The sequence below is a fragment of the Lithobates pipiens genome, unplaced genomic scaffold (assembly GCF_037356315.1).
Source record: "Lithobates pipiens isolate NorthernLeopardFrog02 unplaced genomic scaffold, aLitPip1_a1.2 Scaffold_3, whole genome shotgun sequence".
Taxonomy (NCBI): Eukaryota; Metazoa; Chordata; class Amphibia; order Anura; family Ranidae; genus Lithobates; species Lithobates pipiens.
Window position 1 is genome coordinate 267,593,391 of NW_027507790.1, and position 26,608 is coordinate 267,619,998.

At 46.9% G+C, this 26,608-nt stretch overlaps 1 protein-coding gene across 16 annotated transcripts in view; it reads right to left on the minus strand.

Moving 5' to 3' along the window:
• Nucleotides 1–26,608, minus strand: part of UBAP2 (ubiquitin associated protein 2) — a 129,601-nt gene that overhangs the window by 89,208 nt on the left and 13,785 nt on the right. The window contains exon 1 of one of the 16 annotated variants that reach the window (XM_077463136.1): nt 6,967–6,985. The exons of the other annotated variants lie outside the window; for them this stretch is intronic. The gene's annotated coding sequence lies outside the window, so the exon portion shown is untranslated. Of the gene's footprint in view, nt 1–6,966; nt 6,986–26,608 lie in introns of those variants that run through there. 16 annotated transcript variants of the gene reach the window in all.

The following is a 26,608-nucleotide window of genomic DNA, read 5'->3' on the forward strand; positions in this document are numbered from 1 at the left end:
CGTAATGTGAAGGATGTTACGTCGCAAAAATCGTGATCTATCTTCTAAGCAAAAAAATTGTGATCCTCATTTTAACCAGAATCGTGCAGCTCTATCTTGTTTAACATGTAGAGCTCAGGATATCTTTATCATCAATATCTGTTACTTAGCCTATCTGTGGAATTTAATACTTAATGGTGGAACGAGAGGCCCTTCCCCTCCAAGTTTTTTATGCCAATTTCCTATGGATATGTACAGTATTAATTTTTCAACCTGGTTATATTGACTTTTTTTTTCTAACATCGATATTTTTTAATGTCATTTCTATGTTTAACCAGTTGAGGTCCAGGCCATAGCCGGGTGACGGCTACAGCACGGACCTCAATTTCCGGGAGGCAGTCATAGGACGTCCTCCCATGTGCACGCTGTGATCACCGAGTCACGGAGACTCAGCTGATCACCGATCCCGGCCCCTTACCATGTGCTCAGCTGTCAGCAAATGACAGCTGATCACATGATGTAAACAAAAGCTCGGTGATCTACTCTTCACAAAAAAAAAAAAAAAAGCCTTTCACCAGCTTATGTTAAAGGGACACCGGTCCCGAAAAAGGAAATATGCCTCATCTGTGACATTCAGTACCCCCTGCCAGTGCCACCTGTCACTGCCATCTGCCAGTGCCCACGAGTGCCACCCAATGCCCACGAGTGCCACCCATCAATGCCCACGAGTGCCACCCATCAATGCCCACGAGTGCCACCCATCAATGCTGCCTGTGCAATCAGTTCCCATCTCTGCCACCCATCAGTGCCCTTCAATGAAGGAGAAAAAATTACCTGCTTACACAATTTTATAACAAAAAAAAAAAAAAAATTGGTCTTTCAAATTTTTTTTTTTTAACAAAAAATAAAAACCGCAGAGGTGATCAAATACCACCAAAAGAAAGCTCTATTTGTGAGAAAAAAATGATAAAAATGTCATTTGTGTACAGTGTTGTATGGCCGCGCAATTGTCATTCAAAATTCGTCAGCGCTGAAAGTTGGTCTGGACAGGAGGGGGGTTTAAGTGCCCAGTAAGTAAGTGGTTAATAATTTTTTTTTACGTATTAACCAGTTGCCGACCGCCGCACGACGATGTACGTCGATAGCATGGCACGGGCAGGCATATTGGCGTACATGTACGTCCCTTGCCTCCCGCGGGTCGGGGGCCCGATCGGGCCCCCGCCCGGTGCCTGCGGCGGTCGGTATTCGTGCGGGAGCGATCCCGGACGAGGGGACGGCCATTCGTTCATGGCCACCCCCTCGCGATCGCTCCCGACGAATAGGAATCCCCCGTGACATCACTTCCTCTCCTGTAATGTAAACACAGGAGAGGAAGTGATGTATTCTCTCCTCCGTGTCGGTATTTTTCGTTCCGACACGGAGGAGAGCGGATCAGTGAGTTGCACCAACACTCTACACATACAGTAGAACATGCCAGGCACACTCACACCCCCCCTTTACCCCCCGATCACCCCCCCAATTACCCCTGCCCCCCAGTCACAGTGACACCAATGTCATTTTTTTTTTTTTTTTTTTGCATTGGTGTCATTTGTGACTGTAATAACTGTTAGGGCAGTTAGAGTTAGCCCCCTTTAGTTCTAATGTACCCCCCTAACCCCCCCAATAAAGGTTTAACCCCGTGATCACCCCCCGTCGCCAGTGTCACTAAGGCTGGGTTCACATTGCAGCGGTTTATGAGAACGAATGTGATTCGCACCGCACTGCAGTGCAAATCACATCCGATCTCTGTGCGATTCGAGTTCAGCCATTCGCCGCACCCGCCGCACCCGCCACACCCGCCGCACCCACCGCAAATTCGCACGGGACCCTTTTTTTGGCCCGCAGCAGAATCGGATCGCATGGGTGTTCACACCATGCGATCCGAGTTTGCAGATCGCACTGCGATATGCGAACTGATCTGGGGGTGTCAGTAACATTTCACTGACACTCCCAGCAGTTCGCATAGGGCAGTGTGAACTGCCGCCGGGAGGCATGCGATGCGGGAACCCGCCGCGCATTCGTGGCGTTCCCGCATCGCTCCAGTGTGAACCCAGCCTAATAAGCGATCATTTTTCTGATCGCCGTATTAGTGTCACAGGTGACGCTAGTTAGGCAGGTAGGTATTTAGGTTCGCCGCAGCTTTTTATAGCGCCAGGGACCCCCATATACTACCGCATAAAGCCCCCTGATTGCCCCCTAGTTAACCCTTTCACCAGTGATCACCATATAACTGTTACAGGTGACGCTGGTTGGTTAGTTATTTTTTATAGTTTCAGGGCACCCGCCATTTATTACCTAATAAAGGTTTAACCCCCTGATCACCCGGCGGGTGTCATTTGTGACTAATAACTGTTAGGGCAGTTAGGGTTAGCCCCCTTTAGTTCTAAGGTACCCCCCTAACCCCCCCAATAAAGGTTTAACCCCGTGATCACCCCCCGTCGCCAGTGTCACTAAGGCTGGGTTCACATTGCAGCGGTTTATGAGAACGGATGTGATTCGCACCGCACTGCAGTGCAAATCACATCCGATCTCTGTGCGATTCGAGTTCAGCCATTCGCCGCACCCGCCGCACCCGCCACACCCGCCGCACCCGCCGCAAATTCGCACGGGACCCTTTTTTTGGCCCGCAGCAGAATCGGATCGCATGGGTGTTCACACCATGCGATCCGAGTTTGCAGATCGCACTGCGATATGCGAACTGATCTGGGGGTGTCAGTAACATTTCACTGACACTCCCAGCAGTTCGCATAGGGCAGTGTGAACTGCCGCCGGGAGGCATGCGATGCGGGAACCCGCCGCGCATTCGTGGCGTTCCCGCATCGCTCCAGTGTGAACCCAGCCTAATAAGCGATCGTTTTTCTGATCGCTGTATTAGTGTCACAGGTGACGCTAGTTAGGCAGGTAGGTATTTAGGTTCGCCGCAGCTTTTTATAGCGCCAGGGACCCCCATATACTACCGCATAAAGCCCCCTGATTGCCCCCTAGTTAACCCTTTCACCAGTGATCACCATATAACTGTTACAGGTGACGCTGGTTGGTTAGTTATTTTTTTATAGTTTCAGGGCACCCGCCATTTATTACCTAGTCTCACTAGTGTACCCCTAAATTTAGGGGTGTCTACTTTCCAAAATGGGGTCATTTGGGGGGGTTTGTGCCATCTTGGCATTTTATGGCCTTCAAAACTGTAACGCCCTTAGAAAGCCTGAAGGCGGTGCTTGGTTTTCGGGGCCCCGTACGCGGCTAGGCTCCCAAAAAGTCCCACATATGTGGTATCCCCGTACTCAGGAGAAGCAGCAGAATTTATTTTGGGGTGTCATTTCACATATGCCCATGGCATGCGTGAGCAATATATCATTTAGTGACAACTTTGTGAAAAAAAAAAAAAAAAAAAAAAGTTTGTAATTTTCCCGCAACTTGTGGCAAAATATAAAATATTCCATGGACTCAACATGCCTCTCAGCAAATAGCTTGGGGTGTCTACTTTCTAAAATGGGGTCATTTGTGGGGGTTTTGTGCCATCTTGGCATTTTATGGCCTTCAAAACTGTAATAGGTAGTGAGAAGTGAACTCAAAAATTTACGCCCTTAGAAAGCCTGAAGGCGGTGCTTGGTTTTCGGGGCCCCGTACGCGGCTAGGCTCCCAAAAAGTCCCACATATGTGGTATCCCCGTACTCAGGAGAAGCAGCAGAATTTATTTTGGGGTGTCATTTCACATATGCCCATGGCATGTGTGAGCAATATATCATTTAGTGACAACTTTGTGAAAAAAAAAAAAAAAAAAAAAAAGTTTGTAATTTTCCCGCAACTTGTGGCAAAATATAAAATATTCCATGAACTCAACATGCCTCTCAGCAAATAGCTTGGGGTGTCTACTTTCTAAAATGGGGTCATTTGTGGGGGTTTTGTGCCATCTTGGCATTTTATGGCCTTCAAAACTGTAATAGGTAGTGAGAAGTGAACTCAAAAATGTACGCCCTTAGAAAGCCTGAAGGCGGTGCTTGGTTTTCGGGGCCCCGTACGCGGCTAGGCTCCCAAAAAGTCCCACATATGTGGTATCCCCGTACTCAGGAGAAGCAGCAGAATTTATTTTGGGGTGTTATTTCACATACGCCCATAGCATGTGTGAGCAATATATCATTTAGTGACAACTTTGTGTAAAAAAAAAAAAAAATTTTTTTTTTTGTCATTATTCAATCGCTTGAGGCAAAAAAATAAAATATTCAATGGGCTCAACATGCCTCTTATCAATTTCCTTAGGGGGTCTACTTTCCAAAATGGGGTCATTTGGGGGGGTTTTGTACTGCCCTGCCATTTTAGCACCTCAAGAAATGAGATAGGCAGTCGTAAACTAAAAGCTGCGTAAATTGCAGAAAACGTACCTTAGTTTGTAGATGTGACAACTTTTGCGCAAACCAATAAATATACAATTATTGACTTTTTTTTTACCAAAGACATGTGGCTGAATACATTTTGGCCTAAATGTATGACTAAAATTGAGTTTATTGGATTTTTCTAATAACAAAAAGTAGAAAATATCATTTTTTTTCAAAATTTGCGGTCTTTTTACGTTTATATCGCAAAAAATAAAAATCGCAGAGGCAATCAAATACCATCAAAAGAAAGCTCTATTTGTGGGAAGAAAAGGACGCAAATTTTGTTTGGGTACAACATTGCATGACCGCGCAATTACCAGTTAAAGCAGCGCAGTGCCAAAGTGTAAAAAGACCTCTGGTCATTTACCAGCAAAATGGTCCGGTCTGAAAGTGGTTAACTACCCACCATGCGGTCGTGCCTAAAAAGTCCAAGTCTTCTACTCCAATTTTTTTGCCTCCCCTTCTTGTTGTTGACAGTTTCCACGGCCATCAAGGCCGGGAAAGAATGTAATGCAGTGCGATGGAGCCAGTGGAGCACAGGGGAGACATGCAGTGTCTTTTAGACCCTGGACGTCTCATTAAAGAGAACCTGTTACCAAAATAAACATCACATAGGGATGAAAAAAAAATATATATATTTTTTTTAAATTGTAAAAAATGAGTTATACCCAAGCACATAAAAAATCCTCAACCCCAACACATTAAGCATTTACAAACGTAAAACACACGTGGCGGAGCACCTACGGCTGAAAACGGTTGCGATACACATTACATATCGCCGTGCACGATGGAATGAGAGCAATAATTCTAGCAACAGACCTCCTCTGTAAAGTGAGGCTCCTCAGGAGGTCATAAAACACAAGTTCGTAAAAAAAATTAACATAAAAAGATTGTGCATGATAATAAAATCACCCAGCCAAAAAGCACAGACTTCCGGTTCACTTCCTGTATGTGATGACATAACAGGACAGGCTCCGCCCAAAGCATTTCGTCATCAATAGACATCTTCCCCAGTTTTACCAAAATACATGTTTTTTTATGCTTTCTGCACTATGAGAATTTATCTGCTTATTTCCACATGATTGTGTAGGTGTATTTACCACTTATCTATACAGATAATGCTGGGACATGTGTCGAGAGATGCTATTGAGATTCTGCAGCCACAGGCTAAGCATTTATAGGCCCACTCTGAATAAGGGGGTCATTTTCATCTGGTGACGAGTGACACTGGCCATTTGTCTATTCAATCAAGAGTTGCATTCACAGGATATTGTTAAAGGAAACTCGTGTCATGTTTATTCTTTTACTTTTATTAAAGTGGTGTTCCACACACACACAAAAAAACAAAGCAAATGCTTAAAATTGCAAAAAAATAAAAAAACACATTTGGTAAAAATAATAATTTAACTCCCCTCTAAATGGCTGTTGCTAGGGGGTCCCTCGTAGTCTGCCTCCTTCAGTGCCTGGGCTCCCGACATCACTTCCCCTCGGCACAGAAAGGGCTCAGCTCTGCCCCTCCCTCCGTCATCTTGGGCATGCGACAGGTCCCAGGTGACTGCACAGCCAATCACGGCGCACAAAGGGGGGACGGACGAGCGGGGCTTCCTTCCTCCGCACCGCTGGACCCTGGGACACGTAAGTGTCCGATTATTAAAAGTCAGCAGCTTCAGTATTTGTAGCTGCTGACTTTTTTGTATTTTAAAGGTGAATTCCTCTTTAAGCACTAAATTTTTAATTGTATTTGGACACAATTTTTTTCCAAATTTAGTGCGTATATGCCATTTACAGACACATGTAAACCCTCTGCTCAAGACTTCTCTATGAGGACAATAAACAGACATTCATTAGCATAACACTATCTGCAAATTGATATTTAGCAAAAGGAATGGGAAAATAAATAATAAAAAGGGAGAAGGAAGCCTGTCCCAAAACTGGTCAGTTCCTCTAAGCTGCTATAACAAGCGTGGAAGCAGCAGGAAACAGGATTCCTGGAACCGTCTAAAATAGGCAACACATCTCCTAAAAATAACCGGCCTGATGGCTTCCCACAAACGACACTTTCATAAGACGACACAGGTGCACGTCACAGCTGCCTCCAGCAAAGCATGAAAACGCCGTCTGCATATTGGTCGTCACCCTTCCACTGTCACGCCGTCAGCTGCTGACCACCTGTTCTTCAGGTAGCACGCCATGCCGCAACTTCCGGCTGCTACCGAAGAACCAGTTGCCCAACTCTGTGCTGAACACAAATAAAAAATAAAAAAAACACACACACCACACACTACTGCCATCTACACTGACCACACAACGCCGACACAAAGGAACACAAGTGTCGACAATTTTTCTAGAAAAATGAACAAGTAGTTCAATACAGCAGCCAACAGGCTATAGAAAGCCAGGAAGTATTTGTGTTCATTGACAGCAATAGAAAACCAAGATGACGGCTGCATTGTGTTTAATCTATAAACTATTAGATTCAGCTTTAGAAAGATGAATGAAAAGTTGAGATGTGGCTTCAAATGGTTGTAAAGTTTCGCTTTCATTTTTTTAAATAAACAGGTTATAAAAAACTTACCTCCTCTGTGCAGTTTGTTTTGCACAGAGCAGCCCAGACCCTCCTCTTCTCGGGTCCCTCTTGGCTGCTCCCGGCCCCTCCCTCCTATGAGTGCCCCTCAGCCAGCAGCTTGCTACAGGTTGTCACCCAAGCCGAGTCAAATCTCCGTGTGCCCATTCAGACAGGGAGACGCGACCTGGCCCCGCTCCCTCTCTCCCCTGATAGACTGACTGACAGCTGTGGGAGCCAATAGCGCCGCTGCTCCGTCTCAGCCAATCAGGAGGAATGTACTGGATGGCTGAGAGGATCATAGACATTGCTGGAGAGAGAAAGAGCTCTGGCAGGTAATAGGAGAATGCTGGGGAGGCTGCTACACACAAACAATGCATCAAGATAAACCTTCTGCCTTTACAACTCCTTTCAGTTTCAATAAGAGCACGGCGCACACACTAAGAGCACGGCGCACACACTAAGAGCACGGCGCACACACTAAGAGCACGGCGCACACACTAAGAGCACGGCGCACACACTAAGAGCACGGCGCACACACTAAGAGCACGGCGCACACACTAAGAGCACGGCGCACACAATAAGAGCACGGCGCACACAATAAGAGCACGGCGCACACAATAAGAGCACGGCGCACACAATAAGAGCACGGCGCACACAATAAGAGCACGGCGCACACAATAAGAGCACGGCGTACACAATAAGAGCAATGTGTACAGCAAGCTTCTTCAAAGCCTTAAAGAGGGATTCCACCAAAAAAATAAAAAAAATATATTAAAAGCCAGCAGCTATAAATACTGCAGCTGCTGACTTTTCATAAATGGACACTCACCTGTCCCGGGTTCCAGCGATGCCAGCAGCCGAGGCCGATCGATCGCTCGGCTCTCGGCTGCTGCCACCACCATTCTAGGTGAGGGAATCAAGAAGTGAAGCGGCTTCACTTCCCGGTTCCCTACTGCGCATGCGCGAGTCGCGCAGCGTAATAGGAAATCTCTGCGCTGACACTGGGACCCGTGTGTGTCCCAGCAGACAGCGCGGCAGGAAATGGTGTAGACTCCCACGGGAGTCTATGCCCGGAAGTGGGTGTAAATACCTGTCTTTGACAGGTATCTCCACCCCCCTCCCCCCTGAAAGGTGCCAATTGTGACACAGGAGGGGGGGAGGGTTCCGATCAGCGGAGGTTCCACTTTAGGGAGGAACCCCGCTTTAAGCACATTGTCGAAGCTTCTAAAGTGAAAGCGTTATAAATAAAACTTCTAATAAACAGTTAATGTATATTTTAGCAGCATGGAGGCTGCACCAAATAAATACCAAATATTTTACGTCGTAAAGTTGGAGTAAAACACCCCATCTCTGACTTTTACCTATAGGTAAGGCAGGCTATAATAAGGCTTACCTAAAAGGTAGTGTAAATATCTCCTAAACGTGCACCGTTTACAAGACATTTACTGTACATGCAGCCGCTGATGTCACCAGCGCATGCGCTGTGAAGGAACAGCCTGTGGCGTAAATGGCGGGTCCCATGTGCATGCACGGGAGTGAAGCCACCGCCAGTCACACAGCCAGAGTCCGCTGACCCAGAAGACCGGGTGAAGATGGAAGTGCCTCAGTGGGGTGACAGCTCGGCGCTGGAAGGCTTCAGGTAATTGCAATGCATACTAGCACATTATGACATTACCTTTCAGGTTATCAAAAAAAAAAAATAAAAAAAAAAAAAAACACACACATCCAGCATTTTACTACCACTTTATGGGTCCTTTTCACACGGGCCGGATCCATTTTTCTCAGCAGGCGATCTTTCTGCTGAACAGGCAGGCGACAGACACAGCCCACTCTGCTCTATAGGCAGTCAGACCAGCTGCCCACTTATACCCAGACTGCCCTCTGATCTGAAGTGGGAGCAGTAGTTTTAGGGTGGTTCACAGGTAAGTTTAAATGGAGGACCTATAGGGGGAGTTTAAAACATCGCCTATGGAGAAATTTGGGTACTGAATTTAGCAAGACGTGCGCACTATTAGACCCTTTCCACATGAATGGTCTGATCGGGTCCACCTGTCCCATTTTCAGACAGATGAGACCCTCCATTCTCCTCTATGGAGCGGTGGATGTAAACGGACTTGTGTTGGTTTACACCCGCCTACCTCCAGTGTGATCTGGTCCAGTAAAAAACAAATAGAAGGGAATCTGTTCGCTTCCATCTGCCTGGTTTAGATAAGATGGGGGTGGAGTAGGCGGGTGACATGTCCGTTTACATCCGTCACTACATAGGTCTACCTGAAAAATGGACAGGCGGATCCGATCGAACCACTTATGTGAAAGAGGCCAAAAAAAAAAAAAAAAGAAATAAAAAAGGCACACGTCTTGAACACTCGCCCACTGCTCCGGGGAAGACCCGCCCACTGCTCCCGTCGAGGGGGGGAGACCCCGCCCACTGCTCCCGGGAAGGGGGGGGCGAAGACCACGCCCACTGCTCCCGGCAAGGGTGGGCGGGCGAAGACCACGCCCACTGCTCCCGGCAAGGGGGGCGGGCGAAGACCACGCCCACTGCTCCCGGCAAGGGGGGGCGGGCAAAGACCACGCCCACTGCTCCCGGCAAGGGGGGGCGGGCGAAGACCACGCCCACTGCTCCCGGCAAGGGGGGCGGGCGAAGACCACGCCCACTGCTCCCGGCAAGGGGGGCGGGCGAAGACCACACCCACTGCTCCCAGCAAGGGGGGGGCGGGCAAAGACCACGCCCACTGCTCCCGGAAAGGGGGGCGGGCGAAGACCACGCCCACTGCTCCCAGCAAAGGGGGGTCGGGCGAAGACCCCGCCCACTGCTCCCGGCAAGGGGGGCGGGCGAAGACCCCGCCCACTGCTCCCGGCAAGGGGGGGGCGGGCGAAGACCCCGCCCACTGCTCCCGGCAAGGGGGGGGGGGCAGGCGAAGACCCCGCCCACTGCTCCCGGCAAAAGGGGGGGCGAAGACCCCGCCCACTGCTCCCGGCAAAAGGGGGGGCGAAGACCCCGCCCACTGCTCCCGGCAAGGGGGGGCGGGCAAAGACCACGCCCACTGCTCCCGGCAAGGGGGGGCGGGCGAAGACCACGCCCACTGCTCCCGGCAAGGGGGGCGGGCGAAGACCACGCCCACTGCTCCCGGCAAGGGGGGCGGGCGAAGACCACACCCACTGCTCCCAGCAAGGGGGGGGCGGGCAAAGACCACGCCCACTGCTCCCGGAAAGGGGGGCGGGCGAAGACCACGCCCACTGCTCCCAGCAAAGGGGGGTCGGGCGAAGACCCCGCCCACTGCTCCCGGCAAGGGGGGCGGGCGAAGACCCCGCCCACTGCTCCCGGCAAGGGGGGGGCGGGCGAAGACCCCGCCCACTGCTCCCGGCAAGGGGGGGGGGCAGGCGAAGACCCCGCCCACTGCTCCCGGCAAAAGGGGGGGCGAAGACCCCGCCCACTGCTCCCGGCAAAAGGGGGGGCGAAGACCCCGCCCACTGCTCCCGGCAAAAGGGGGGGCGAAGACCCCGCCCACTGCTCCCGGCAAAAGGGGGGGCGAAGACCCCGCCCACTGCTCCCGGCAAAAGGGGGGGGCGAAGACCCCGCCCACTGCTCCCGGCAAAAGGGGGGGCGAAGACCCCGCCCACTGCTCCCGGCAAAAGGGGGGGCGAAGACCCCGCCCACTGCTCCCGGCAAAAGGGGGGGCGAAGACCCCGCCCTCTGCTCCCGGCAAAAGGGGGGGCGAAGACCCCGCCCACTGCTCCCGGCAAAAGGGGGGGCGAAGACCCCGCCCACTGCTCCCGGCAAAAGGGGGGGCGAAGACCCCGCCCACTGCTCCCGGCAAAAGGGGGGGCGAAGACCCCGCCCACTGCTCCCGGCAAAAGGGGGGGCGAAGACCCCGCCCACTGCTCCCGGCAAAAGGGGGGGGCGAAGACCCCGCCCACTGCTCCCGGCAAAAGGGGGGCGAAGGCTCCCGGCAAAAGGGGGGCGAAGGCTCCCGGCAAAAGGGGGGCGAAGACCCCCGCCCACTGCTCCCGGCAAAAGGGGGGCGAAGACCCCCGCCCACTGCTCCCGGCAAAAGGGGGGGCGAAGACCCCGCCCACTGCTCCCGGCAAAAGGGGGGGCGAAGACCCCGCCCACTGCTCCCGGCAAAAGGGGGGGGCGAAGACCCCGCCCACTGCTCCCGGCAAAAGGGGGGGGGGGGGCGAAGACCCCGCCCACTGCTCCCGGCAAAAGGGGGGGGCGAAGACCCCGCCCACTGCTCCCGGCAAAAGGGGGGGGCGAAGACCCCGCCCACTGCTCCCGGCAAAAGGGGGGGGCGAAGACCCCGCCCACTGCTCCCGGCAAAAGGGGGCCGAAGACCCCGCCCACTGCTCCCGGCAGGGGGGGGGGGCGGAGACCCCGCCCACTGCTCCCGGCAAGGGGGGCGAGGACCCCGCCCACTGCTCCCGGCAAGGGGGGCGAGGACCCCGCCCACTGCTCCCGGCAAGGGGGGGGGTGTCAAGGTGGCGTTTCAGGATCCCAATGCCAAAAGGTCACATACAGGATAAGTAAAAAAGAAAAAATCCACTATAAAGATTTTAAAGCAGGCCAGCACACATTTTTGTATCTGGCTTAGGAGATCCGCTCATCCACATTTTAGCAACACTCCTAGATTCAGAAGCCAAAAAAAGGTTAGAGAACCCGGACTAAAAAAAGTCCTCTATAGTTTCACATGGAGGAGGCGTTTAGAACTCTAAATATAACCTACAACAATTTTGTCTGTTTCTGAAGCTGGAAGGGTTGGTGATATGCAAATGATCGGATTTGAACTCGGCAGCCAAGTTAATTTCCTCTTCCACACCCAGCTTAGACAACCTTTCTTCCAAAGGGCTGCTATGTGAAAACTACCATAACTATATGGAATGCAAGAGATTTGGCATTGTATTTACAATGTCTAGGAAGCAGATCTTATTCTGTGTTGGTCTTTTTAGGCCAAAGGAGACTTGCCATTTCTCAGCGGCATTCCAGTTTTCCCATTTACTCACCGATGGGGCACCTATGCCTGAAAGCGCTGATTGCGATACACGTTAAATAATCGCCGCGCACACTGGAACAAGAGCAAAAATTCTAGCACCAGAGCGCCTTCGGGAATGCTAAACTGATGACCTAAAGGGAGTTTTTAAAGCGTCGCCTATGGAAAATAGAGAGTACTGAGATGTTTAAGGTTTGACATGTTGACCATTTACTCGGTTTTTATATTTTACCCAAAAAATTTGTAAATCTTTTGCGTTTTAGTGCCCCATAAATTTATCCTTTAATGTTTTTTTTTTTTTTTACTGAAATTTTCTGTTTCCTAGACCTCTGCGGTAATATTGTGTGAAATAAAAAAATTGGAACTACCCCCATTTTATTCTCCAGGGTGTTTGCTTTCAGAAAATAAATAATGTTTGGGGGTTTTAAGTAATCTTCAAGCCTAAATTTTTTTTCTAAACTTGTGCAAAAAAAAAAAAAAAAAAAACGCAAAACAGCTCTGGCTACAAAAGGGTTAATGGACAAGCTGACCTTCGGGAACATGTTACATGTTGTACCCATAATATCTGTTAGAAAAAAATAAAGAAAAACACTAGATTAAAAGCAAAATTTGCCAAGCCCTGCTCTGAAAAGACAGACACAGAAGATGCGCTTTCTAGAGATTGTAAATACAATGCGAACTATCGTAGGAATGGGAGTTTACATATAGAAGCCCTTTGGAAGAAAGGTTATCGGGAGTTTGCTGTCGCTATGATAGCAGCTCTGTATCCATGGAAATGTTTCTTGCAAAACTAAAGATGGAAACAAAACCCAAATGGGCTGGAGACACTACTGATCTGATACAAGAAAGGCCTAATAACAAGAGCATTAAAAACTGAACCTACGCAGTCTTTACCATTTCTAATTACCGTATTCATCGGCGTAGAACACACACACACCTTCAATTTAAGAGGGAACTTTCAGGAAAAAACATTTTGTTTTTTAAATAAATCACTTTGAAGCAAAATAATGATGTGCGTCCATCTGCGGCATCCCCGATCTGAGCCCATCTGCGGCATCCCCGATCTGAGCCCATCTGCGGCATCCCCGATCTGAGCCCATCTGCGGCATCCCGATCTGAGCCCATCTGCGGCATCCCCGATCTGAGCCCATCTGCGGCATCCCCGATCTGAGCCCATCTGCGGCATCCCCGATCTGAGCCCATCTGCGGCATTCCCGATCTGAGCCCATCTGCGGCATTCCCGATCTGAGCCCATCTGCGGCATTCCCGATCTGAGCCCATCTGCGGCATTCCCGATCTGAGCCCATCTGCGGCATTCCCGATCTGAGCCCATCTGCGGCATTCCCGATCTGAGCCCATCTGCGGCATTCCCGATCTGAGCCCATCTGCGGCATTCCCGATCTGAGCCCATCTGCGGCATTCCCGATCTGAGCCCATCTGCGGCATTCCCGATCTGAGCCCATCTGCGGCATTCCCGATCTGAGCCCATCTGCGGCATTCCCGATCTGAGCCCATCTGCGGCATCCCCGATCTGAGCCCATCTGCGGCATCCCCGATCTGAGCCCATCTGCGGCATCCCCGATCTGAGCCCATCTGCGGCATCCCCGATCTGAGCCCATCTGCGGCATCCCCGATCTGAGCCCATCTGCGGCATCCCCGATCTGAGCCCATCTGCGGCATCCCCGATCTGAGCCCATCTGCGGCATCCCCGATCTGAGCCCATCTGCGGCATCCCCGATCTGAGCCCATCTGCGGCATCCCCGATCTGAGCCCATCTGCGGCATCCCCGATCTGAGCCCATCTGCGGCATTCCCGATCTGAGCCCATCTGCAGCATCCCCGATCTGAGCCCATCTGCGGCATCCCCGATCTGAGCCCATCTGCGGCATCCCCGATCTGAGCCCATCTGCGGCATCCCCGATCTGAGCCCATCTGCGGCATCCCCGATCTGAGCCCATCTGCGGCATTCCCGATCTGAGCCCATCTGCAGCATCCCCGATCTGAGCCCATCTGCGGCATCCCCGATCTGAGCCCATCTGCGGCATCCCCGATCTGAGCCCATCTGCGGCATCCCCGATCTGAGCCCATCTGCAGCATCCCCGATCTGAGCCCATCTGCGGCATCCCCGATCTGAGCCCATCTGCGGCATCCCCGATCTGAGCCCATCTGCGGCATCCCCGATCTGAGCCCATCTGCGGCATTCCCGATCTGAGCCCATCTGCGGCACCCTGACGTGCAGCAGGGTTATCCAACCAAGATGGCCATGAACGCAGCCCAACACAAAATCAAACTGGTTGATCATTGGAAAATAAAGGAATTACAAAAAAATAAAAGATTTTTTTTCCACCTAATTTTTGTAAAAATGCATCTACAATTGGTGAACACATGTGGCCTAAGAAAAATCTGACAGAGAGACCTTAAGAATTCATGGAGAATTGCTACGCTATCAATCTAACCAGATATTAATGCGTTCGTTTATCAAAAACAATGTTTTGTGTTGTCCTCTAAGAAAAAAAAATTCCAAAAAAGCCAAAATATTTTACACTATATCAGTGATTATTAACCACTTCAATACTGCCCATTTTCACCCCCTTGCTGCCCAGGCTAATTTTCAGCTTTCACACTTTGAATGATAATTGCGCGATCATGCGACGTTGTACCCAAATTAAATTTTGTCCCCCCCAATAGAGCTTTCTTTTGGTGGCATTTGATCACTGCATTTTTATTTTTATTTTGGGCTAGGAACAAAAAAAGGTGACAATTTTGAAAAAATAAATAAAATAAAATAACACACACACAAACATTTTTCCCTCAGTTTAGGCCAATATGTATTCTTCTACATATTTTTGGTAAAAAAAACAAAAAAAAAAACAATAAGCGTATATTGATTCGTTTGCGCACAAGTTATAGTGTCTACAAAATAGGGAATAGATTTGTCATTTTTTATTTATTTTTTTACTGCTAATGGCAGCGATCTGTGATTTTTATTGTGACTGACATTGCATCGGACAGATCGTACACTTGACACTATTTTGGGACCATTCCCATTTATAAAGCGATCGGTGCTATAAAAAAAAAAAAAAAAAAAAAAAAAAAAAAATGCGCCCATTACTGTATAAATGTGACTGCCAGGTAAGGGGTTAACACTGGGGGCACTGCAGGGTTTAAATGTGTGCCCTACGGAGTGATTCTAACTGTGGGGGGAGGGGACTGATGAGGGGGAGGAGACCGATCGGTGTTCCTCTGTAGAAGGAACATACGACCAGTTCTCTCCCCTGACAGGACGTGATAAGCAATCGCGGGTGACCGGCGGACATCGTGGCCATCGGGCACGTGCATCAGGTCCCCCAGTGATGTGGCGAAAGCGCGCGCTCCACAATGCCGGGAAGCCGAGGAGGTCATATGACAAAACGGGAACTGGTTAAAGTGTGATCTGCCCAACCTTTTCTGTGCATCAGCTCTCCTTATTGTGTATTTTATGTAAGGGCCAAGACAATTCCTCTTCTTCAAATGTCACCCCAGGAAAGTCAAAGGGTAGTTCGAATCGGCTTAGAATGGGGGTGGGGGCAGACTTAGGTATAGTTAGGACTGGAGATACAAGAATTACTCTTTATGTATATTGAGCAACGCACATACTGGATTATATTCATACAGATCAGAGGTAGAAGAAAAATTATGTGCCCATTATTTCTTTTTAGTTTCAAAAGAGATAAGCTCTATTTAATGCCCACTAACAATTTAACAGAATTTGTCATTTTGCAAGCTCATGTGATTTTGAGCCTTAGATATAATTAATTCCACACCGCCTCAATGGGAAAAATGTGGAGCGGATGCTGAATGCACTTAAACTGGTCCTGAACTCAAAAAGTTAAGTTTTTTGGAGTTTGGGTGTTATTTTTTTTTTGTTTTTTTATCAGCCCATAGACTCCACTGTGTTATCCTATGTGTCCATGCACACATGAAACTTTTTGAACTTTTATCAGCAGTGGAGTTGATGGGCTGTTTTCTGAACGCCATTCAGGAGTTGTTTTTCTGACCATAAAAAAATCGCCAAACACTCAAACGATGATAAACGTCAATAAATGCTCAAAAACACATCTCACCAGCATTTGGAAAAAAAAAAAAAAAAAAGGGGGGGGGGGGCTAATTAAAATGAATGGAATTTGGCTTGTTGAACATTTTAAAGCTACAGGCAGAAAATCGCTCAGTTGTGAATGGGGCCTTAGGCTTCATTCAAATTTGAGCGTATCGATTTAATGGCGTTTTTTTTTTTAAAGGCGGTATTCACGCCTGTGCGTGTTTACCGGCAGAAAGTCGCACAATTTTGTACAGGTCATAAGGTGACCAATGTAAAAACAGAAAACTCTGGTAATCTGCCAAAAAATAAGCTGCTGTACTTTGAGCGACGGCTGTTTTTCTTCAAGCGACAGAACGCTCAGATGTGAACAGGAGCCATTGATATGAATGGGATTTGTCTTGTTGGCCAACTTTTAGAGCTGAGGCTTTACAATAGAAAAACGCCTAGGGGTGAAGGCTTCCGGTGTTTTTGTTTAGCCACTAGAAAGCACTAGGGGGAAGAAAGGGAGAGGAAATTAGGGGTGGAGAGCTATTTGAGCAGAAAACGCTCGTAAAAAGCTCAAGTCAGGCGTTCCTATTGAAGTCCATCGGGCCAAAAAACAAGCAAATGTACCTTTTTTTTTGAGCAACAGGCGTTTTTGCTTCAGGCAACAGAACGCTCAGAAGTGAACAGGGGCCATTGAAAGTAACGGGATTTGGCTTGTTGAGTGTTTTAGAGCTACAAGCTTCAAGCAGAAAATCGCCCAGTTGTGAACAGGGCCTCTGGAAGTTAGTATCAACCTTTTTCATATGATATTGTATTATTACTGTGACTATCTGTATCCTGACAGTCTTTGTAATTCATATAATCTCTGCTAAATAAGGGAATTGCATTTAAAGAATTTTTTATAATAAATATTTTTTACATCTCTATCTCTCCCTACAGGTCTCCGTCGTCTCCCTACAGGTCTCCGTCGTCTCCCTACAGGTCTCCGTCGTCTCCCTACAGGTCTCCGTCGTCTCCCTCTCTTTTTTTCACAAAGGCATTCTAAAATGTTGCCCAGATTGAAGCAGGGTACAAAATACACGCTAGGTGGTACTGGGGCGCCTTCCGAGGATGTGTCCAGGCTCATCTGACTCCTTCAGGGGTTGTGGCCATAAATGTATGACTCTACATATATGGTGGTCTTGCCACAAATTTTGCTGTTTTTGGATGAGGATACATTCCTTTATATTCTTCATCACCATGGTCAATATTACTAAACATGCAAGCATTGCCCTGTTAAACTGGTAGACAACATCTCGACACACACAGACCTTAAAGGCTCACTTTTGCTCACTTTTTTTCTTTCAAATTCCAGCTCCCCTATGTACCAATATAGCATTAAAGTACTTCTTTTGCAAAAATAAAACAGCTTTCCAATTATTCTACACACGCTTACATCACTGTCTTCATGGCTGTTTCAAAACACTGCTCGGTTACTTCTGCCTTACTTCCTGGACAGACTTGAGGTCATGACACAGGAAGGAGTTGACCAGCTGATCTCATTAGCACAGCCTGCATCCTCTACCCTCAGCTGGTCAACTCCTTCCTGTGTCATGGCCTAAAGTCTGTCCAGGAATTAAGGCAGAAGTAATTGAACAGTGTTTTGAAACAGCCATAAAGACAGTGAGGTAAGCGTGTGTAGAATAATTGGAAAGCTGTTTTATTTTTGCAAAAGAAGTACTTTAACCTCCCTGGCGGTGATCCCGAGTCTGGCTCGGGTTGGGATTTTACTATCATAAGCGGTAACCCCAATCCAGACTCTGGATCGCATCGTTGGATACAGGGAGAGGTTACTTACCTTGTCCCCTGGATCCAGCGATGTCCTCCGTGCTGTGTGATCGAGCTGTCCTCCGCTCGGTTCACACAGTGCCCGAGTGCCGCCGAGCTCCGTTCCCTGCGACGTTAATAGCGCACGGGAGCGGAGATCGGCGCCAAATTCAAAAAAGTAAAATACACAGTACTGTAATCTTACAGATTACAGTACTGTATAAAAAAAATTACACACCCCCTTTGTCCCTAGTGGTCTGTGCAGTGCCTTGCATGCACTTTTATATTATAAATACTGTTTTTTCTGACTGGAATTTGGAGATTGTCCATAGCAACCAAAAAGTGTCCCTTTATGTCAAAAGTGATTTTAGACCAACTAGAAAACAGCGATAATACCTTATAATCACTTGCAGAATTGAGCGATAGCGATTTGTGGGGAAATTCGTCATCAAACACTAAATCTAATGGCAGCGACAATTCTGCAAATGAGCAAATTTCAGTGTTTTTGGATTTGATTACATTATTGAATCATTTTTATTATTATTTATTATATTATAAACTTTATTATACCCGGGATGTCTGCTAGACTCTGGTTTGAACAGATTTAAGAGAGTTATTCCTAAGAATTACAGGACTACAATATAAAATGCCAAATTTCCATGCAAAATAATTGTACCGCTTTCAGCACCAAAAACCAGAACTAATCATACCGCCAGGGAGGTTAAAGATATATTATAGATCCACCACATGTTTGGTCTTACTATTTCTATGCAACTATGATGGACCTCATAGATGGTTCATCCCATTTGTTGTATTCCCTCTTTTGTGGATCTACTTTGTTGAATATACAGAGCGCTGTGAGGAAACCAGTTTCCGGATACTTATAAGTGAGACTTATCTCTTTGTAAGGTATGGCCATCTGTTTAAGTATATTTGCTCTAAGAAAAATGTAAAAGCCATTTTTTTCCTTCTTGTATATATCCACCTACATTATGGTTATTTCCTGTTGACAAAAATCAATTTGGTTAAATGTACAGTGGTAGATCACCATTTTAAAAGTTATATATGTTCTATTTTCAGACAGTTCTCTGAGATCTGTAGAACCTTGACTGTATCCTGATGAAACCTAACAGTGAAACGCGTAGATACACAAGTGCTCACTGCACATTATGTATCAATATACATGATTTTAAATTTTTCTGTACTGTTCTATTCAAGTTGTGTATTTTTCAATAAATAGTGTTTATTTTCATACCTCTTCGTTGTTTGCTATGCCTTCAAAGTCCGACCTAGGTTTACTGTTATAGTACACCTTTTGTTTGATCTGCTTTGTAAATGTTCCTCTTTTTTTTCCCTCAAGAAATCATTTAATAAAAAATAAATTAAAAAAAAACTATTAAAATTATATATATATATATATATATATATATATATATATATATATATATATATATATATATATATATATATATATATATATATATATAAGTCAGCATCTGACAATATCTAGCAGCAAGCATTTAAAGTGGAACTTCAGTCATTTTTATTTAAACTTTCCATCTATTAAAGCTTCTGCCCTTGTTGTTTCAACTTTGGATAGCAAAACTTTTTTTTTCTGCCAGTAAATATCTTATACAGTAGGGGGTCTCCAAAATATGGCCCTCCAGTTGTTCAGGAACTACAATTCCCATAATACCTAGTCAATGACTGTGAATGTCAGTTCTACAATGCCTCATGGGACATGTAGTTCAACAGCTGGAGGGCCGTAGTTTGTCGATCCCCGTTATGCAGCTCACTTCCTCTTTTTTCTGGTCACTAGCCTAAGCTTATGGCATCATGCACAGCTCTCTCTCACACACTCTCCTGAGAGTATGCCAGGAAGGAAGAGGGCCAATGAGAGCTGCAGAGCTGGAGGTGTGTGTCTGTAAATCCAGCAGCTTCAGCTGCCCACAGTTAAAAATAATTACAGCCAGACTCGGTGGATGGAGATTTCTGCAGCATATTTGCCAAGGACAGAATTGAAGTTTATATAAAATAATATGCAAAGTGGTTGGAGGGAAGCTTCAGAATGGCAAAGATGTTTTTATTACAAATTATGTGAGCAGACTGCAGTTCCTCTTTAACCACTTCCCACCCAAGGAGGTCATATGACGTCTGACTTTCATTGGGAATATCTGAATGATGCCTGCAGAAAGAATTGTCAATCGCCGGATAACGACCATAGAGATTTACGGTGACCAGTCATCTCTGTGACCGCCAGAGGCCCGGGCGCAATGTTAGGACGTCACATCCAGGTCGTGGTTTTAAACAAAGCCACGGCTGGTAAGCATGAGATTGTGGATTTTTTTTTCGATCTCATGCTTTCCAGCCTAGAGGAGAGATGAGAGGTCTTATTGACCCCGCATCTCTCCATAAAGAGGACCTGTCATGAACCAAGGGATGTCTACATTCCTTGTAATAGGAATAAGAGTGCTAAAAAAAAAAAAAAAAAAAAAACGGCGCCCCTGTCCACAGTAGCTCGCGCCCAGAAGTGAACGCACACGTAAGTGACACACATATGTAAACACCATTCAAACCACACATGAGGTATCGCCGCGTGTTAGAGCACGAGCAACAATTCTAGAACTAGACCTCCTCTAACTCTAAAACGGCTAACCAATAAAGAAAAAAAACTTAAAGCGACACCTATGGAGACTTTTAAGTACCGAAGTTTGGCGCCATTGCATGAGTGCGCGATTTTGAAGCGTGACATGTTGGGTATCGATTTACTCGGCATAACATATTTCACAACATACAAAAAAATTGGGCTAACTTTACCGTTTTGTCATTTTTTTTAATTCATGAAAAACTTTTCTTTTTTTTTTTAAACGCGTTTGAAAAATTGTTGCTCAAATACCAGGTGAGATAAAAAGTTGCAACAACCGCCATTTTATTCCCTAGGGTGTCTGCAAAAAAAAAAAAAAAAAAACAACATACACAATGTTTGGGGGGTTCTGAGTAAATTTTTTTTAGAAAAAAATTATTATGATTTTTACATGTAGGAGAGGAGTGCCAGAATAGGCCCGGTATTGAAGTGGTTAAGGCGGCAAAAACTCACCAACCTAGTTTTTTTCTTTTTTCTATAAAAAGCGTAAACCTGAGATTGCATAATCCAAATGTGGAGGTTTTTCGGCTTAGGTTATGCTTCCTGGCAATCGGCCTAGTCCTACAAGTCTGAACACTAAGAAAAGGTCTTAGAGCTAACCAACCACAACCTATTAAATCACACTGAACTAAAATACGAACATTTCCCCAACATTCTCATTCTAAATGTTCTATTCTGGAAACTAACCTGAAAACGAGGTCCGTGCCACAAAATTGTACAAGGTGTAAAGAAAGACATGCTATAGGGTGCAATAATAGTAAGTAGATCCACAAATAGGCGAGTAATCCACCCCCCCCCCCCCTTCGTATGGCCGAAATATGAGCGTGTGTTTCATAAGCGACTGTTCGCAGAAGTTTAAATGGAAAAAGTCCCCCCTCTCCTCTCTTGCTACTCGGCTCCAATTTCTCCTCTACAGGGAGCAGCTGTCTCCCCACCCAGCCTGACCTCAAGCCCAGGCAACTACCCCCCAGACATTGCCTTCACAACCCTACATAACAAGCAAACCAAAAATGTGTGTAAGCTATAGCCAAGCCGATTCACTACACACACCTAGATTATACAAAACTGTCCAAAAAAAAAAAAAAAAAAAAGGAAGTCTATACATTGCTGTAATGATAGTTATACTTTTTAATCCTTGACACGCCTAAACACGTTTGCAAAAATGCAACTAATGCCGGCCATACACGGTTCAAATTTTGAAAGAATTTGCTTTCGAAAATCATATCCAAGAATTTTCGTACGAATTTCGCACCATTAGTGGGGCTGCAGCAACAGCCGATTTTCCTGTGGAAACCAAATTTGAGGAATCGGACATGTTGGAAACTTTTTGAAAAACTATTTTCTAATTAATGATGGGAGAATCATGCGAGAAATGTAATAAGAAAGAAAATTTATGGAGAGAAAAGAAGATTCCCGGCCCAAAAATTTTTTTTCTGTAGCAACATGAGGTGAAATTGAAGGCTTGGTCGGCCGAACTTCGAAAAATCAATGATGGGACCATGGGATCGCAAAAAAAATAAAAAAAAAATAAACCACCACAACTTTTCTGATTTTGAAAAGAAAATTAGTTTGAAATTTGACCACGTATTGCCTGCATTAGGCGCATTTTTGACGCAGCTTTACTCCCTCCAGTAGGGTTGCCACCTCATCCCTTTAAAACCAAACACATTAATTACACAGGTTCTGTGGCCGATTAAACCGTTCCTGACCACCTCACGCAAATATACTGCGGCAGGGCGGCCCTACTACACCAAATCACGTACCTGTACGTGATTTCGTGCACTGGGTCACGCACGCGCGCCGCCAACCCGCTCCAATTGGACACAGTGAGAGCCAATCAGCGGGTCCGGTGTACTCTATTTTCGCCAGCATCCGGCGACTGTCCTGAGGAGAGGCAGAACGTCAGTAAACATGGCAGACCGCCGTTCTGCGAGACGGGAAGATGGAGATCTTGTGTTCCTGTTAAGCAGTAACACAGATCTCTGTCTTCCCCCAGTCAAAGCACCTCCCCCACACAGATAGAAAGAGCTCCCTAGGAGCACGTTTAACGCTTTGATTGTCCTTGTTAACCCCAGTCCCTGCCAGTGCAGTGATAGTGCATATTTTTTAGCACTGATCTAGAGCTGGGGAAAAAAAAAAATCTTGAATCGAGTTGAGAGGTCAAATCAATTCAAAATTAAAGCAAATCGATTTTTATTTTTCACCAGGACCGGCACTAATGGTCCTGAGGTGCTGCAGGCAGGAGTTTTTAGGCGAGGGCGTGGACTAGGCCGAAGTCACGGCCTCGCCTAAGAACTCCTGCCCGCAGCACCTCAGGACCGGCGTGGTGTCCATCAAAAGAAAAACTTGAGTTGAATCATGAATCGATCAGTGTAGAGTTCAGCTCTACACTGATCACTGTATTGGTGTCACTGGTCCCCAAAAAGTGTCACATGTACATATATACCGTATTGCAAAAAGTGGCCTAGTTCTGAAAGGGGGGGGGGGGGGGGTAAACCTTTCGGGGCTCAAGAGGTTAAGGTGGTAATTAAACTCACTTAGTGACTTATCTGCATTAACCTGTTCGGCTTTAAAAAGGGATGGAGGTGGCACCGGCAACCCTGCCCGCCAGGAGAAAGGCATTTAGAGCTGGGTAAACTTCAAGTGTGTATGCGGCCTAGAGATCCACTGGCAATCCCATTAGGCAAGCAAACGAAACTCCCAGGAATGGGAGTTCACAGGTCCTCGGGAAGGCTGCTTGAGATCTGTGATCAAACCGCTATTGGGTGAAATATTAGAGAGCAGCAGAGTGCCATGTCCACATCTAATAAAGTTGGATGTGATCTGACATCGATGTACAACTTCCTGCATTCTTATGGAATTTTCCAGTTAATGAACACAGGATGGCAGAGGATAAGGCCACATGCACACGGGATGCTTTCTCAACTCTGCTACAAGCCTTCCTCCTGGCAGCAACATTTTGGTGAAAAAAAAAAAAAAAAAAAGCAAAAACTAAATAAAAAAAAAACGTTGAAAGGCATTTAGCCGCGTCAAATTTTTGGGTGTTAATTCATTTAATTGGCCAGATTGACTAATTCTGACCAATAAAATGAATTCGCTCAACCAGTTAAAAACGCATTGACACACATTTACAAGCATTGTTTTCTGCCCAAACGCTGCCGTTCTTTGACGCACTGGCAATGAGGTTATTTTTATTTATTTTTTTCCTGCCTGCTGGAAAAGCCAGCAAAACAACAACAAAAGCCGTGATCTTCCAGGTCATGCTCAGGTTTAGGGCTCGGTTCACACTACTGCGACTTTAACAGGCGACTTAAGTACTAGTTTGCTGCGACTTGATGCCACGTTGAAGTGAGGGGGGGTCTACACCGCAGGGAATGCCTGGATAATCTCCCTGTAATGTCAGACTGAAATCACATCAATATAGACGAGGATCCGACTTGATTTCCATTAAAGTTTATTGGCACAAGCCAGATAGAAGTCGCCCTTAAAAGTATTACAGGAGCCTTTTCTAAGGTTCTCATTGACAAACATGGGATTGCACGTGTCGTGCGATTTGCGGTCTCACAATTTGGGTCCCAAGTCGTGGCAGTGTGAACCGAGCCCAACAAAAGCAGCTGCCACACTGCCCACAGTGAACATGAGGCATTCTCTGAGTGCATTCTCTGAGTGGACGGGTAGGAGGAGGAGCTGTGACATCACAGTCTCTACCTCATTCAGAGAACACTGAAAAAATACAAGGACACTTCATGAACAGCAGCAATGCTAAGCAAGCACCAAAACAAACAGTGATCAGTGAGGCAGGCAAGGGCACGGGAGCCTGAGCAAGGGCACGGGAGCCTGAGCAAGGGCACGGGAGCCTGAGCAAGGGCACGGGAGCCTGAGCAAGGGCACGGGAGCCTGAGCAAGGGCACGGGAGCCTGCAGCCATCACTGTAGTAGTGCCAATAACTACTACAGTTATCGCCAGCTTTCCAACATGTACAAGTATCGTGCCAAGCTGGCCATTGTACAATATGTAAGCAATACAAGAATGTTCCTGGAGTTAAAATTTAAAGTGGAATCATCTCTACAAAATTGAAGAGGGAGAACAAGATATTTACATTGTCATGGTTAGTGAAATAATACTAATCAAAAATAAGCTGCACTTAAAAGATAAAATGTGAATAAAATTATAACAGGTGATAAAGTCCATCCAATGAAGTGACATCCAACGTGAGGATACACATCAGTGAACCAAAGGAAAAGTGATGTGTAGAAAGATCACTTCCACCTCTAATATCACTGCCGCTTACGCTTCTCTAATTACGGGAGATCACCTTGCGGGCGCGCTCCAGTCCATCATTCTGCATCCATAGCCGCTGAATGCATGACTCAGCCCCGCCCCCTGGCACCCGCGTCATAGGATTCATTTGACAGCAGCTGGAGCCAATGGCTGCGCTGCTACCAATCTATCCAATAAAGAACACCAGGCAGAGAGAAAGCGCGTCTCTGCTGGGTCAAGTTCAGGGGCTCAGGTAAGTCAAACGAGGGGGGGGGGGCGGTTTGACTGGCCACTGCTGGTGTTTTTTCACCTTAATGCAGAAAAAACACGAAGGTTTACCCCTTTAAGTCACAAGGTCCTCATAAGCAATACTTATTACAGGTAAGTGACTCAAAAGTATTGATGAGTAAAAGGTCAACAGACCAGGTCAAGCATCAAATATTTTCAGAATGGGGCATCAACAGCAATCCCCATGATGAATAGTTTCCTTTGAAATCAAGCTCACTTCCACGTGAGAGAAGAAGCCCGTTTTTAAAAAAAAAAAAGTTCAACAGCAGTCCAAAAATACTCCAACAATCTGAATACACCAAGGACTAATTTACAAGGCCAATTAGTGCCATAGGGCAGTGGGGATCACCAATTTACAAGGCCAATTAGTGCCATAGGGCAGTGGGGATCACTAATTTACAAGGACAATAGGTGCCATAGGGCAGTGAGGATCACAAGAAGCCTGTACAAATCAACGACAGGCACTGTGGCTCTTTGCATGTAAGCACATATCGAGCCTACAGAGGGCCAATTCACACCTATGCAGTTTGCTTTTGATCAGTTTCTGCAGTGCTTTTTTTCTGGTGCGTTTTTGCACATACGTTTTTGCCACGTTTTTTGATGCATTTTGCATAAGAGCCGGTTCACACTGTGGGCGATGCGAGGCGACACGACTCGCCGCGCTCTCGCACGTCGCCCCCGTTCTGTACAATGGAACCGTTCTGAGAGGAGCGACTCGAGTCGCTCCGACTCAGAAAAAAGGTTCCTGTACTACTTCTGGGCGACCTGGGGGCGACTTGCATTGACTTCTATACAGAAGTCATCTGCAAGTTGCCGCTGAGGTCGCGGCAGGTCGCTGCGAGGCAAGTCGGTGTCGCCTCGCATTGCCTGCAGTGTGAACCGGCCCTTATTGCTTTTGGGGTTTTTTTTTGGCCAGATTAAAAACAAAAACGCAAAAAAAAAAAACGCATTACATGCTTTTCTGGAGCTTTTCCATTGAAATCTTTTAAACCAACATGCACCGTTTCAGAATTATAGAGGAAGTAAACCCTGATGAGTTTACTTCCTCTTTCATTCCCTGCAAAGGTAAAGCATAATGGGCTACTATGCATCGCATAGTAGTCCATTATGTGTCACTTACCTGACACAGGAGCCAGCGAAGTCACCGCTGTCCCCTGTAGTCCGGAGCCTCCATCTTCTTGGTGGGTCTCACTGCTCCGCCGCTGTCATTCGGCGAAGCCGCAATGACGTCAATCCCGCGCATGCGCACGGGAGCTGCCACGCGCGGCATATCGCCGTTGACTGCGGCACGCTCAGTGCGCCTGCGCGCCGCAGTCTACAGCGCATGCACCGTAGACAGCGGTGTCTGTCTTTCGGCAAATATCTCCTAAACCGTGTAGGTTTAGGAGAGATTTCTTGGACCTACAGGTAAGCCTTAATCTAGGCTTACCTGTAGGTCAAAGTGTGTTGTAAGGGTTTACAACCACTTTAAGAAGACACTGACCCTTTCCAAAAATTCAGCACAAAAAAGCATAGATGTGAATGTGTCCCATAGGAAACCTTGTTAAATGAACTGTAATGCGTTTCTACAAAAAGCATAAAAAAATAATAAAAAAATAAT